The sequence below is a fragment of the Artibeus jamaicensis genome, unplaced genomic scaffold (genome assembly GCF_021234435.1).
Source record: "Artibeus jamaicensis isolate MK-2021 breed Jamaican fruit bat unplaced genomic scaffold, CSHL_Jam_final contig_585, whole genome shotgun sequence".
Lineage (NCBI taxonomy): Eukaryota > Metazoa > Chordata > Mammalia > Chiroptera > Phyllostomidae > Artibeus > Artibeus jamaicensis.
Window position 1 is genome coordinate 20,020,076 of NW_026521894.1, and position 16,744 is coordinate 20,036,819.

Here is a 16,744-nt window from a genome sequence, read left to right on the forward strand (position 1 = left end):
TAGCAGAGACTTCCCACCTCCCCGCCCCCTGCAGTTACCCCACTTCCGGTTCTGTTCCAGCTGACCCCGAGGTCCGCTCTGCTGTCGTATTTACATTTTTACTCCTGGAGAAGTTTTCTGCAAATCCGCTGGCTTTGGCATTTTGCTTCTTAAGCCTGATCTGTTTTTGCATTTGTCCTCAGGCCCAGCTGACCTGGTTTTTTCCCCCATGGCCTCCCTGGAACTCAAAAGGTTTTATTTTATCTACTCTAGAATTTAACAGCACCAAACCAACTCTGCTCTATCTGGTTCTGTGTTAGTCACATTCCCATGCATTTTAACGATTCTTCAAAATGTACCTTATTACACAGAAGTGGCACAAGTCCAATCTAGCCATCCCTCTTTCATTTGTTAAACATTTACTACATAATATTGCATAGAACCATTCTATATTTGTCTATAGAAACAAATAGGGCATTTCCACTGCCAAAGATTAGGAGTACAATCAGATAAAGTACAATTAAACACATGAAAAGCATTGTTATGTAGTGAAAATAAAGAGCAGGTCAAACAGATATGAAAAAATTATTCTGGAATACAGATCACTGCCACCCTGAGCCTTTATCTACAAAAGGGCTGCTCTGTGTAGCATCACAGAGGAAGGAGCAGTAACTGTGAGTTTTCTAGAAAACTCTGCAAAGAAGGCGACATTGGAGTTGAGAATGGAAGGGTGAATGGGAATTTGGAGGCACAGGCGGAGGAGCAAGTTCCAGGTGAAGGGCAAAGCAAATAGTTCAGAAGGTTCACCTCCCAACCTCTCCTGTCATCTGGGAAGCAGATGCTGAGCCTGAGTTAGGAGTGCAAGAGGCTTATTCAAAAGCAATATCTGTGAAAAAACAAAAGAGACTTGGGGAGGTAGTATGGGGTGGGAGAGTCTGAGACTACATCGCAGATCTGACATTCTCTGGCCACCCGACAGGAGGCGCCGGGACAAGACTGTTTGTTACAGGAGTTTTGCATTTGGCAGAAAAAAATCTAGAAATATTCATACTTTCCAAGGAAAAGCATGACCTGTGCTAACATGTCACAGAACCTGGAGTCAGTAACAGCGGGAGACTGTCAGCTAACCGCACTCTTGGCAGCGGAGCAGCGAGATTTTTCCTGAAATGAGATCTGAGGGGCACACCTCCATGCATGTCACAAGAGTTGTTTCATTCTGCTTCCTCCTAAGATTTACCGGGTGCCACTCTGCCCAGACACCGTGCCAGACACTTGTTTTGCTATTCTCAGCAGCCCTGTGAGACGGGTAATACTTCCGCTTTACTGATGAATAAAGCGTGTTTCAGTCCACGTTCTTCCTGCCTACTTAAAGCAAGGCCAGTGGTGGCTGTTGTCTACATCGGCGGAAGTTACTCCAGGACATGGAACTAGGGCGAGAGAAGGATGCAGAGAAGCTGCAAGCTGAGGATAAACTGGAACTGGCAGATTCTAGTTAAAGTGGTAGTAACCAAAGTCATTAGATAACCTTGGAAGAAGTTCAAAGGCAACATAAAGTATAATCGGAATCACATAATTCCTCTATTTGGAACTTTCCATGGCTTCCCACTGGACTCAGAATAAAGTGCAGGCATCTTCTTACCATGGCTTCCAAGGCCTGCCTGAGACTCTAACCCAGTCTTTCTCAACCAGGGCTGATGTTACATGGCCCCCAGGGGACATTTGGCAATTTCTAGAGTTTGTCACCAGGGTGAGGGGTGTGACTGGTGTCTAGTGAGTACAGGCCAGGGACGCTGCTAAGCATCCTGCACAGGCCAGCCTAACAACTAGAAATGATCCAGCCAGAAAGGTCAACAGAGCTGAGCCTGAGAAACCCTACCCAGCCTCTTCTGCTGCTACTCTCCCCTCAGTCACAGCACTCCAGCCACACTTCCTCAGACATGCCTGCGAACTTCCTCAGGGGATGAGCACCAGCCTGCCTGAGAACCAAAGGGTCGCCAGTTGAGTCCCAGTCAGGGCACATGCCTGGGTTGTGGGCCAGGTCCCTGGTAGGGGAAGTGTGAGAGGCAACCACACATTAATGTTTCTCTCCCTCTCTTTCTCCCTCCCTTCCCCTCTGTCTAAAAATAAATAAATAAAATCTTTAAAAAATTTTTTAAAAATCTGAGACATTGTGAAAAGTTACCATTAAAAACAACCTAAAATTTCCTGAAATATCTTGACCTTTTATAAACACTCAACTACAATTCATGGTTTCATATTTATGATGAAATTGTGCTCTGAATTTACTTTAAAATATTTTCATTTCTTCTTTGAACTTTTGTAATCTTTGTGGGTATATTAACAAAAGAAAAGTAAAAATACCAGGAAGCTATAAATTATGTTTGTTTTTTTACTTTAAAAACTCCCCAACAAACCTGAACCACCATGGCCAGGTTTTGCTTTGTTACCACTAGAAGGCGCTAACAACACCAGAAAACAAAAGTTCCCTGGTCAAGTGTGACCAACTCTGTGAAGAAGCCCAGTGAGCCTACAAAGAAATGTATTTACAAGTTTATGTTTGAAAAATCAACTGATAGTAGTTTGATGTGAAAACACAGCATACAAAGGCCCGTTTTTGCTCTAATGGGAGAACACCTAATCATAAATTTTGTTATTAATGTTCGATCTAGAAAAGTAATACAAAGAAATGCATACAAAAAATGATCTCTTAGTCCCGCAAATATAGGAAAGTAACCTGAGTTTTAGTCTTGGACTTAGTGACAATTCTTGAAATTTGTACCAAGGTAAAATATCAGGCAAGTGAATAAAAAAATAAATGAACAAGATGTTTATCTCAAACATTTTAAAAGTACTGTATAATGGCTATATTATGGCCTCTCCAGGTAGTGCAACACTGTATAATCAAAAAAATGATGGTGTGGCTTTGACTGGTGTGGCTCAGTTGGTTGGGCATCATCCCGCAAAGCAAAAGAGCACTGGTTCAATTCCCAGTCAGGGCACATGCCTGGGTTACAGGTTTGATCCCCGGTCAGGGAGTACAGGAGAGGCAACCCATTGATATTTCTTTCTCGTGTCAATGTTTCTGTCCCTCTGTTTCTCCCTCCCTCACCCTCTCTCTAAAAATAAGTAAAATCTTTTTAAAAATGAGTGTGTAGAGCTGCGTTTGTCTGGAAAGCTATCGTGCAATATTATTAGGTTCAAATGCGGGTTACAAAGTGGTGATCTAATATTTCATTTAAAGAATTTAATGATGGGAAAAGTGAGGACAATATTCACGGAAATGTCTCCAGGTGGCATAATTATTTGTTATTGTTTTCTGGTTGTGTGACCTTGAGAAACAAATGTGACCTTCCTGTACCTCTCAGGTTCATCGGTGGCAAATGGAGGCTATGATGCTTCACAGTAACACATGTAAAGCACTTAGAACTGTGTTGGACACACAATAACTACTCAAAAACATTAGCTTTCATAAGAAATACCCTAATTGTCCACATCTGATTTTAGGAGTGTGGACATGTTAATGTAATCAGAAATTATAATAAACACCTTTAAAAAAAAGGATGCTTTCCATGAGGAAGAAGGGGAATTGATTTTATTCCCATCTATAAGAATAGTAAGTCAATTCTTGTTTACCTAGAAGGTTAAACAATCAGATCTTTTTCCTGTCTAATTTTTTGAACAAGAATTCACTTTCCCTACAAGGATGAATTCCTTGCACTAGTCTCCATGGTGTCGGTACAGGCTAAAGGGTAAAAAGTAAACACCATTAAGGTCCGGCATATAGTGAAAGCTCCGAATATGTTGTAGATAAAATAAATCACACTGACACTTTGACCACAGCTCTTCCGAGGTTAAGAGATCATTTTTGTTGGGAATGGAGGCACTTAGATGGCGAAGTGTTTGGGCGAATGGTGGATACCAGAGCCTGGGTGTTGACTGGATTAGGCTTTTTTTTTTTGGTTGTGTAAAACTACTATATCTACAAAAATGGTACAAAAGTGAATTCAATAGTCGATGTACGTGCTTACTTCAATCATATCTTTAACAACAAAAGGTACCGTAACTATATAACGGAATAAGAATATTAGCTTCAATGGCCGCCAGTAAGCACTAGGGCCACATAAGTTACACCAGAATGGGCAAATATTGCCCAAGTAAACTTCTATTGTTAAAGCTGAATCAGGTTTCAGGCCATTCAAGTTCAAGCACAGAAATACAAATCTTTTGGAGCCCCATTCATTGGTGTTTGAGATATGCGCCCTTTATTCCAACTCGTGGTCTTAAACGTCTGTTTTATAAAATCCAACAGGAAGATACAGAAGAAATCAATACAGTAGAGGCCAATTAAATAAGAGTAGCACACAAAGCTATAGTTAGAATGAATTAAAGGAAGCCAAAATATGAAAAGTGTAAAACTGGCGTGGGAGTTTGTCAGGACCAGTCCTGCACTAGGAGTTGGGCGGCACATACGATTATTCTCGCGTGGATCACGTCCTGCTGTTCTGACCTGTTCTCTCCGTCTTCACATGTGTCCTCCCTACAGGAGCAGCACACACTTCCACTGCCTGCAGAGCTGTCGCTCTCAAATGACTTAGTGAACGACATGGACAGAAAAGCTGGAAAATAACACATTAAGGAAAAACAACGGGAATTAGAAGATGCATGCGGTTCAGCTGTCTTAAGCAGCTGGCCAGCTCGTTAGCAGCAAGGTCCGTCCTTGAAGAAGGCCCTGTGGGGGGGAGTGTGCTGCCCAGTGACCCCTGTCCCATCCGGGCTGCAGGAGGAAGATGCTCGTTCTTCATTTTCGCTTTAGCCAGGCAGTAATCCCCAGAATCGAAATATTTTTGCCCTTTTTGTAATCATTTCCTTAAGAAATCTGGACCTCCAGGCTTTTGTCCCAAATGAGGACACCGTGCTTTTAATTCTGCTTCTTCGGCTTTCTCCGGATTAGTCACTTTATCTTCCATTTCCTTCTGTTTCTCCGCAGAGGCTGCCTCGGGGACCTCCCCGGACACGCTGTTCCCTCTGCGGATGAGGCTGGATGAGTGAGTTACAGAGAAAAGGAACTGGTGCTTTTCGGTGTGAGGGGAAGGATGAGCAAGGGGACAGTTGAGGGGAGAAGAGAGAGAATGAGTGGGAGAGGAGAGGGAGATTAGTGAGAAGAAGGGAGGGGAGAAGAAGGAGGCGGTGGGAGAAAGAACCTGGACCGCGGCCCGAGGAAGGGAGGCGGCGCAGGACTTGACAGAAGGAGTCGCTGTGGGCAGTAGGCGATGTAATGAGCCCCGGCCACGCTGTGAAATCGATGTGCTCCGGTCGGTGGAAAAGGATGAAAAGGCTGGATTTCACATGCATGTCGCTACTGCGTGGACAGAGATGGCACGTATAGATGCAGGATTCTTGAGGCAAAGATGATCGCGAGACCACATACATTTCCAGAAATTCATAGGAATCTTGGACACCCCGTGCCATGAAACTTGGGCTCAAGGCCATTGAGATCTCAAAGGACAAGGGAAGCGGGGCTCCAGGTGACAGCATCCAGGTTACATAAAGGTGTGTGTGGTGTGTGCAGGTGTGTGAAGGGAGGGAAGGAGGGAGGGCAAGGGAGGTGGAAGAGAGAGGTGAAGACAGAGAGGAAGAAATTGAGACAGGAAGCAGGTAGAGAGAAGTATCACACACACGGGAAGAGGACTGAGGACTGGAGATAGAAATCAGTTGTGCTCATGAAAAATCCAACTGCATTTCATCTCTAATTTCATGCAAATGACTCTTCTTGCTTCCGCTTAGTAGTTGAAGTAATTGCCCAATATCCCTGACAAGCAGATATCTCCAGTCATAGGAAACTCAATGTCTTTGGGGAAGTTATTGCTGTTTTTGAAAACTTCTGTGTTTAGGAAGTTCTTCATATTGAACTAAAAGTGTCACTCATTTATTCACCTAACAAATCTTTACTAAGCATCTACTACATGCCAGGCACTGTCCTGTGTATTGGGGATCCAAAATTCTTGTTCTTTTCAGACACAATTTAATGGGTTCAGAGACTAAATGAATGAAAGATACATACTATGCCAGGTGGTATAAGGACATATGCTAAACATACTGTAGTGGCAAATACTAAGAAGAAAATAAATAAACCTCAGGGGAGAGTATGGACTGAAGACATGTACCAGTGAACTGTGAACTCACAAATGTCTTTACATGATGAGTGTAATTGGGGATGAGAAGAGCCCCAAGGCACTCCAGTGTGAACATTTTGGGCGATGTGGAGAGACTGGCAAAAGAGATATAAAGTTGCAGATTCCCGTAACTTCCATTTCTGTTCACTAGAGTAGAAACTCTTCCTCAGGAGGAAAACGGGGGTTATATTTCAAGATCATTACTCTGCACGGTACCATGGAAATGGAGTACTTGTTAATTCTGGTGGGAGCAGATTTCTTCCCACAACGTGGGTGCAGTCAAGGTGGCAGACAGTACAGAGAGGACCTGGGACCCTGCCCAGGCGGGAGCGGCAGCAACTCCCAGGGGCGGAGTCCACAAAGCAGCAATGCCAGATCAAAGCCAGCTGCTGAGGAGAACTTTATTGGCCCCTGGAAGAAGGGGAATCCACCCTGGGTGCTACCCAGGGGGAGGGATTTGCAGGGGTCCAGAGTTCTAGTAGTTAGAGTAACTAGAGACTGCTGTCATCAGGACTCCCTGTCCTGGCACTGGGTGTGCTCCTCACACCCCGCTCCTGCCCAACCCCCACCGGCACGGCCGGGCTAGCACGCTCACAACTGCAACACATGTCTTTGCAGCTCTATTCTTGAGCTATTACATGCTTTGGCAAGGTCAGTTTAAACCACAGATCTCACCCATTAAGATCTTAAATTCTAAGACTATTATCCATTTTACTGGTTATCAATCCTAGATTTCTGCCACTTGAAAAATGATGAGCAACATCGTCACCTATTCTTTTTATTATTTTTTTTCAATTACAGGTGACACAATCAGTAACTCTCTTAATTAGAGTCACTAAAATATTGCAAAGGACACATTTGAGATCAGACCCAGAGGCGTCATCTCTTTAGACACATTATCAAAATCTGCAAGGAGGAAAGAATCTGTTCGACAATTACCAAGTTCGACTGAACATCAGATACGATTCAATGCCACCTATGCTGTCATCCAGCCAGTTTCTATCTACTTTGCCACAAAGATATTGTGAGAGTTGTTGTCAGGGGCTTTGATGGAATTCAAACATCTACAAAGTTACTGCCAGTCATAAGCTTATCAAAACAGGAAGTGGGTGTGTCAGACTCAGATTGTTCCTTATGATTGCGAACGACTTCATGATGTTCACTTCTAAAAACTTACATACTACCCTTTGACTATTCATAATAGAATCTTGCTTAACATGGTTGTTAATTTACTTACTCTAAATCGTCTGCAGAAATTCTGTTCTTTTTTTTTATAATTAGAATGTTACCCCTGGCCAGCAACCACCTCTCCCCATGGCTTGTGGAGGTGGTTGGGTTGTGCTCCAACATGGTCTGTAGCTGTCCACTGGGTGTGCATGCTCTGGGGAGACCCAGGTGGCACAGGCCAAGGTCATCTTCTGCCTGTGTTCTGTCTGGGGCCCCCTGGTGTAAACTATAAAACTGTCTGCAGATGGCTGCTGCTAGTGCCAAGGCCTAAGAACACTCAGCAAGAGGTATGGGGGCTGGGCTCAGCTGTTGCTTGTTCAAGCAGATTTAGGAAGGTCTGAAGCCTGTGCCTAGCCCAGCCCTTCATATGGAAAAGTCACTGTCACCAGGGTGGAAGGGTTGGTTGGATGGGCCCATAAATTGAATGGGGTGGACTCTTATTGCTCTCCTTTTCCACCCTCAATTCAAAAGTTCTAAACAAAATTAGAAAAAAAGTTGACTTCTGGCCAAGATGGAGGCGTAGGTAGACACACTGTACCTCCTCAAACAACCAAAAGAAGGACAACAATTTAAAAACAAAAAACAACCAGAACTGACAGAAAAATTGATCTGTAGGGAAGTCCAACAACCATGAAGGTAAAGAAGGAACATTCATCCAGACTAGTAGGAGGGGTGGAGTCACTCAGCCAGGCAGAGAGGATTTGAGGCAAGGCAGTGGCTGGAGGACCAGGATGGGCAAGACGGTGGCTGGCAGACAGAGCAAGATGGCTAGTTGAATGGGTGGTTCTGCACTGGAGTGCAAATAAACCAGGAGGAACAACCAGGGAATAAAACAGACTGAGCAACCCAGGGTCCCAGTGCGGGGAAATAAAGCCTCAAACCTTTGACTGAAAACACCTGTGGGAGTTGAGGTGGCAGCAGGAGAAACTCCCAGCCTCACAGGAGAGTTCATTGGAGAGACCCACAGGGTCCTAGAATGTATACAAGCCCACCCACCCAGGAGTCAGCACCAGAAGGGCCCACTTTACTTGGGGGAAGTGGGGGTAGTGACTGAAATCTGGCAGAGAATGGAACGAGCAGCACTGATCCCCCTCAGACCCCTCCCCAACATACAGCGCCACAATGCAGCAATGTGGGCTACCCAGCCCTGGTGAACATCTAAGGCTCCACCCCTCACTATGTAACACACGCACCAAGACAAAAAAAAAAAATGGCCCAAATAAAAAAATAGATCAAAGCTCCAGAAAAAATACAGTTAAGCAACAAAGAAATAGCCAACTTATCAGATGCACAGTTCAAAACACTGATGATCAGGATGCTCACAGAATTGGTTTAATTAGATGAAAAAATGAAGGCTATGTTAAATGAAATAAAGGAAAATGCACAGGGAACCAATAGTGATGGGAAGTAAACTGAGACTCAAATCAACAGTGTGGACCAGAAGGAAGAAAGAAACATTCAACCAGAAAAAAATGAAGAAACAAGAATTCAAAAAAATGAGGAGAGGCTTAGGAACATCCAGGACATCTTTAAATGTTCCAAGGGCTGAATTATAGGGGTACCAGAAAGAGAAGAGGAAGAGCAACAAGTGCAATTATTTGAACAAATAATGAAGGAGAACTTCCCCAATTTGGCAAAGGAAATAGACTTTCAGGAAATCCAGGAAGCTCTGAGAGTCCCAAAGAAGTTGGACCCAAGGAGGAACACACCAAGGCACATCATCATTACATTACCCAAGATTAAAAATAAGGAGAGAATTTTAGAAGCAGCAAGAGGAAAGGAGATAGTTACCTACAAAGGAGTTCCCATAAGACTGTCAGCTGATTTCTCAAAAAAAAAAAAAAAAACCTTGCAGGCAAGAAGGGGCTGTAAAGAAGTATTCAAAGTCATGAAAGGCAAGGACCTACATCCAAGATTACTATATCCAGCAAAACTTTCATTTACAATGGAAAGGCAGATAAAGTGCTTCCCAAACAAATTAAAAGTAAAGGAGTTCAGCCCTGGCTAGTGTAGCTCAGTGGTTTGAGCGCGGGCCTGCGAACCAAACAACCACGGTTTGATTCCCAGTCAGGGCACATGCCTGGGTTGCAGGCCAGTTCCCAGTGGGGGACACACAAGAGGCAACCATACATTGATATTTCTCACCCTCTCTCCTTCCCTTCCCCTCTAAAGATAAATAAAAATCTTAAAAAAAAAGTAAAGAAGTTCATCATTGCCAAGCTCTTATTATATGAAATGTTAAAGAGATTTATTTAAGAAAATGAAGATAAAAAATATGAACAGTAAAATGACAGCAAACTCACAATTGTTAACAACCACACCTGGAACAAAAACAAAAGCAAACTAAGCAAACAGCTAGAACAGGAACAGAACCACGGAAGTGGAGATCACATGGAGGGTTAGCAACAGGGGAGTGGGAGGAGGAGAGAGGCAGGAAAAGATACAGAGAATAAGTAGCATAAATGGTAGGTAGAAAATAGACAGGGGGAAGTTAAGAAAAGTATGGGAAATGTAGAAGCTAAAGAACTTACATGTACGACCCATGGACATGAACTAAAGCAGGGGAATGTGGGTAGGAGGGGCTGTGCAGGGTGGAGGGGAATAAACAGGAGAAAATGGGACAATTCTAATAGCATAATCAATAAAATATATTTTTTAAAGTTCTAAACAAAACTAAATCCAGCAATATGGTCCATTACAAATAATGCCCCCTTTTTATTACAAAATATTTTATTACAAAATCTTAAGTATGTAATTCTGTAATATAATAATATCACACTCAAGCACATATGACATTTTAGGTGAAATGTTCGAATTAAAATTATAAATTATACCCATATTATTACCCTACCCACCACACTCAAGCAGGCCTTACTTCTATGGGCCCTGTATATAATAAGGATACTACATCATGACCAAGTGTAGTTTATCTGAGAAATGCAAAGTGGGTTTAATACTCATAAATTAATGTAATTTTTCTTATTAACAGAATAAAAAAGGAAAAGCCCATAATCATCACTATAAATACAACTCTCATTTATAATAATAATTTAAAAAACCTTTTAGTAAAGTAGAAATAGACTTTCTGAATATGATAAAGAGTATCTATGAGAAATCATAGTTAACATTTACTTTTCCCTATGATCAAAAATAAGGCAAGGAAATTTATTCTAATCAAAACTATCCATCATGGAATTGACTTGTACAACAAAGCAAGGAAAAAAAAGAAGTAAGAACCAGAAAGGAAGAAATATAATTTTTTAACTGTAGATGACAGGATAGTTTGCTAAAGGAAATCCAGAAGAATCTAAATGACTATAGTAGGTGAATTTAGCAAGGTAGCAGGATAAAAGATCCTTATAATCAAATCAATTTTATTTCCACATATTAAAAACAAATGACAGTGTGCAATTTCAAAATACTATTAACAGGACTTCCGCCAAGATGGAGGCACAGGTGGGAATACTTTGCGTCCTCGCACAACCAAATCTAAAAACAACAAAGTTTTAACAATAATAAATGCAACCAAACCACACAGAAAATCGAATATGAAGTCCGAAAATAATGAACCGCTCAGCTAAACCGGTGAGAGGGGCGAAGCCTGCAGTGGAGCGGGCTGGGCAAAATAGATCCCCCGACCTGGGCAGTGCACATGCAGCCGAGGGTGTGGATCCCACACGCGTGCTAGCTAGGGGTGGACCCAAGGAAGAGGTGCAGCTGGCTGTGGCCGGTCTCGCATTTGCATGCAGATAAACCAGTGAAGAGGCGAGCATTGAGACAGATTGCTCAGGCCCTGGCGGCTGGTGCAGGGCAGCGGACTCGCACATTTGTGCCCAAATAAGCAGGCAGGGCGAGTGGTAAGGATCACCATTGCTCCCTCTCTGACCATGCCCCCACATACAGCGTCTGAAACCAGCGACCTGGGTGGCCCCGCCCTGGCGAACACCTAAGACTCTGCTCCTCATATGTAACAGGCACAAACACACCAAAACATTATGGCTCAAGAAGAACTCAAAGCCCCAGAGCCCATAACTCTAAGCAACCAAGAAATAGCCAAACTTTCGGATGCACAGTTCAAAACACTGGTGATCAGGATCCTCACAGAACTGGTTGTTTTTAGTCACAAATTAGAGGAAAAAATGAAGGTTACACTAAGTTAAATGAATGGTAACGCACAGGAAACCAATAGTAATGGAAAGGAAACTGGGACTCAAATCAAAGGAGTGGACCAGAAGGAAGGAAAAAATGACCAGCCAGAAAAGAATTAAGAAACAAGAATTCAAAATGAGGAGAGGCTTAAGAACCTCCAGGACATCTTTAAATGTTCCAACATCCGAATTATAGGGGTACCAGAAGGGGAAGAGGAACAGTTATGAGTGGAAACCTTATTTGAACAAATAATAAAGGAGAACTTCCCCATTCTGGCAAAGGCAATAGACTTCCTGGAAGTCTAGACTTCCAGGAAGCTCAGAGAGTCCCAAAGAAGTTGGACCCAAGAAGGAACACATCATCATTATATTAGCCAAGATTAAAATGAAGGAGAGAATCCTAGAAGCAGCAAGAGATAAGGGGACAGTCACCTACAAAGGAGTTCCCATCAGACTGTCAGCGGATTTCTCAAAAGAGACCTTACAGGCAAGAAGGGGCTGGAAAGAAGTATTCCAAGTCATGAAAATCAAAGACCTACAACCAAGATTGCTCTATCCAGCAAAGTTTTCATTTAGAATGGAAAGACAGATAAAGTGCTTCTCAGATAAGATCAAATTCAAGAAGTTCATCATCACCAAGCCCTTATTATATGAAATGTTAAAGGGACTTACCTAAGAAAAAGAAGATAAAAAAGATGAACAGTGAAAGGACAGCAAACTCACAGTTATTAAGAACCACACCTAAAACAAAAATAAATTAAGAGGACAGCTAGATCAGGAGTGAACCATAGAAATGAAGATCACATGGAGGGTTAGTAACAGGGGAGTGGGAGAAGGAGAAGGGGGGAGGGGGGAGAAGGTACAGAAAATAAGTAGCATAGACAGTAGATAGAAAATAGGGGGAGGGTAAGAATAGTAGGGGAAATATAAAAGCTAAAGAACTTGAGACACATGTTCATGAACTAAAGAGGGGAATAGTGGGGAAGGGGTGTACTGGGTGGAGGGGAATGGATGGGGGGAAATAGAACAAATGTAATGGCATAATCAATAAAATTTTTTAAAAAGAAGCAAAAAAAATTCTATTAACAATTGAAATTTTAAAATCACTATTTATAATAGTATCAAAAATATGAAATACTTAGGATAAATTTAACAAAATATGAGAAAGATTTTTGTACTGTAAACAAAAAAACTAGGGAAAGCCAATAAATACAGGAATATATCATACTCATGTGATAGAAGACTCAATAACAATAAAATTTCAATACTTCTCAAGTTGATCTATAGATAGAATGTAATGCTAAATTTCCAGAAAAAAAGATATTCACAAAACAATTCTGAAAGTTATATGAAAATGTAAAGGTCTTAAAATGGACAAGACAATTCTGAAGAAGAACAAAGTTAGAGGACTTATGCTATCTGATAGCAATACTTACTATAAAGATACAGTAATCAATATATTATAGCATTGGCATAAAGGTAGACAAATAGATTCATAGAACAGAATAAAGTCCAAAAAGAAACTTCCAGATATAAGTTCAACTGATTTTGAAAAAGACACTAAAGCAATTTAATGAGGAATTGAGTCTTTTCAATAAATTGTGATGGAATAATATTTAAAGAAAAAACAAATCTTGGCCTTCAGTTAGTTTTGCATGCAAAAATTAATTTGAGATAAATCATAGTCTTAAGCTGTAAAAGCTAATGTCATAAAGCTTCTAAAAGAAACCATAGAAGAAATTATCTTGAAATAGATAAATATTTCTTAAGTGGGATATAAAATGCACTATACATAAAAATTGTTATATTAGACTTCATCAGAATAGAAATATTCTACTTATTAAAAGAAACTGTTCAAACCCTGGCTGGTGTGGCTCAGTAAATTGAGAGCTGGCCTGTGAACCAAAAGGTCACTGGTGCGATTCCCAGTCAGGGCACATGCCTGGGTTGCAGGCCAGTTCCCCAGTGCGGGGGCATGGGAGAGGCACCACACATTGATGTTTCTCTCTCTCTCTTTGTCCCACTCTTTCTCTCTGTCTATAAATAAATAAATAAATAAATAAATAAATAAATAAATCCTTTTAAAAAATAAAAGAAACTGTTCATAAAGGCAAAGTCAAGCCACCATCTTGAAGAAAATATTCACAAGCCATATATCAAAGGACTTATATCCAGAATATAAAGAACTCCCTTAAATTAATAATAAAAGTCAATTCAGTTTAAAAATGGACAGAAAATTTGAACAGACACTTCATGAAAGATGATTTATAAATCATCAAAAGGCATACAAAAATATATTAAACATCATTAATCACTAGGGAAATAAAAATTAAAAACATAATGAGGTATCATTACAAACTCAACAGAAGAGCTCAAATTTAAACAGTTGTCAATACTAAGTCTCAGGAAGAATGTCCAAAAACTAAAATTCTTATATATTGCTGTTGGAAGTATAAAATGGTGTAAACTCTTTGTGAAAATTTTTGGCAGCTTCTAATAAAAAATACATACATATTCAATGGCAGTTACATGTCCAGGTGTTTATGCAACAGAAATGAATCCATAGATTCACAAAAAAACTTGAACTGAAATGTTTAGAGCTTTACTTTTCATAAGGTATCAAACCAAGAAACCCAAGTATCTGTCAACAGGAGAATGGATAAACAAATTACAGTAAATTCATCCAGTGGAACACTACATGGCAATACATAGCACAAACTATTGTTGCACTACAATGGGACAAAAATAAAAATATGTTAGTGAAAGAAGCCTTTATGAATACACATTATATGATCCCAGTTATATGAAGTTCAAGAGCAGACAAATCTATGGTGATAGATATCAGAATAGTAGTTGAGATGGGGGGATGGTAGATTTGATAGGTATTGACTGGAAAAAAGCATAAAAGAATTTTACTGGGTGATGGAAAATTTTCTTGATCCTGGTATGGTTAATGGTCACCTAAGTATATATATTTGTTAAAATTCAGGAGCTGTTCACTTAAATTGTGCGCACTTTAGACTATCTAAATTATCTAAATTATGTTATCAAAGTTATCTAAATTATATGGTACTAAAGTACAGTCAGGACAAAAAATGAAAAGTAAGCCACCATTGCCCTGGCCAGGTAGCTCAGTTGGTTACAGCATCATCCCAACATGCCAAATTTATGGGTGGGATCCCTGGTCAATGTGCATGCAAGAATCAACCAGTGAATGCATAAAGAAGTGAAACATTAAATCAGTGTTTCTCTCTCTCTCTTTCTCTGTTCTTCTCTCTCTAAAACCAATAACTAAAAAAAAAAAAGAAAAATTAAGCCACCATTTATAAGGGTAACCTTCATTAGTTAAAAACAGGTCTGTCTAAATTAAAAATATTTACTTGTAAATATCTTCATCAGCACTTGTTCAAGGCTGATGTGGCTGTGTTTTATTTGCAAGGTACAAAGTTGTCAACAGACTAAGAAATTTCTGGCATTTACTCTCATGTTTACTTTGGAACCAGAGCCGCATGTTCCCTTTGTTAGATTTCACTTTTACTTTCACTTCTAGATTCCTGAGTAGACTCTTTAATTAAAAATTTTGAAAATTTACAGTGCAAAATAGCTTTAGGCTGGAAGTTGTTATCACTTATTTTTTATTTGAAATTTCTTCCAGAAGAAGAATTTTTTAGCATGATTACCCTCAAGGGAAAAATATTTTAAAGGTGATTGTTTAGTAATAAGATATTGACAATGAACCACTGTTAAGAGTTATCAAAATTCAAAACCAGAATGGAGTAAAAAACCCTCTCACACACTAACACACTGATAGTAGAAGAAAACTGGAGAACTAGAGGTAGTAATGGGCCTATGTGTCTACCTTGTCACTTTTCTCAAACATTTCCTTCCTTATTTCTGTCTCTAAAATAGTATTTGGAGAGAAAATATATTCATGAATATTCAAAGAAGTAGATAGGGAAATGTTACACTATTAAAAACTTGGGTGCAGTTTTAGAATAAAGTAGTCCCAAGTGAATAGATTGATTCCATTTTTGTAATCAACAATGATTCATTGAGCACCTACTATTTGCACTGCTAGTACTAGCATAGTGCTGTGAACAATATATACAGTCCTTGCTCATATGCAACTTAGAATTGTTACAGGTAAATAAATATTGTACTTTAAAAAAAAATCAGCAATTAGACATTAGAGTTGTGTAAAAGGTTGCAAAGACCATATATTGATCCAGTGTAAGCCCTGACAGGTCTGATGACAACAATCATTATTATTATTTTAAAAATATTTTATTTATTTATTTATTTTTAGAGAGGGAAAGGGAGGGAGAAAGTGGGGGAGAGAAGCATCAGTGTGTGGTTGCCTCTAGCACGCCCCTACTGGGGACCTGGCCTGCAACCCAGGCATGTGCCCTGACTGGGAATCGCACTGGTGACCCTTCAGTTCTCAGGTCTGCACTCAATCCACTGAGCTACCCCAGCCAGGGCCACAACAATCATTATCAATCAGAAGAATTAATAATGATTGGGAATCTTAGTTTAGGGTTTCTTAGGCCCTCACCTTTAAACTGGGATAAATGTTCTCTTGGATGAACGTACCAACTCTTTACAAAAAATTTAGCAATGTGGAAGTGGTAACTCAAATAGGTTTCAGGGAGTTAACGATCTGATGGAGTATTTCACAAGTCGTTTTTCCATGTGTAGGTTTTCCTAAAACTGATCTGCCTGGAAACAAGAGTTATGGTTCCCAGCTTCCACCAATATTTTCACGATGGTTCTCTCTTAAAAATATACTGGCTAGTTTCTCACCCACCTTGGATTTTAAAATGGGTATAAAATTTTCCTGGACAATTAGAAATATTCATTGTTAGTGTTAAGAAAATGAATGACTCTAATATGTGGGTATAGAGTTGCCAGGTAAAATATAGGACACCCGATTAAATTTGAATTTCAGATAATCAATAAATAATGCATTCAATGAATAATGAGTTACATGATTTATTGTTTGTCTCATATTTAAATTTAGCTAAGGGCCTTGTATTTTAATTTTCTAACTCTGGACACCCAACACGGAGAGCAAAAGTCTGTCATTTTCAAGTCACAGATCTAAACTAAATTGAGCCATCTACCAATAACTAATTACATTTTTGGATTAAAGATTAGTAAATGGCTTTTGATCTATAAAATAAAGGTTCAAAAAATGCAAGATGATTGATAGAATAA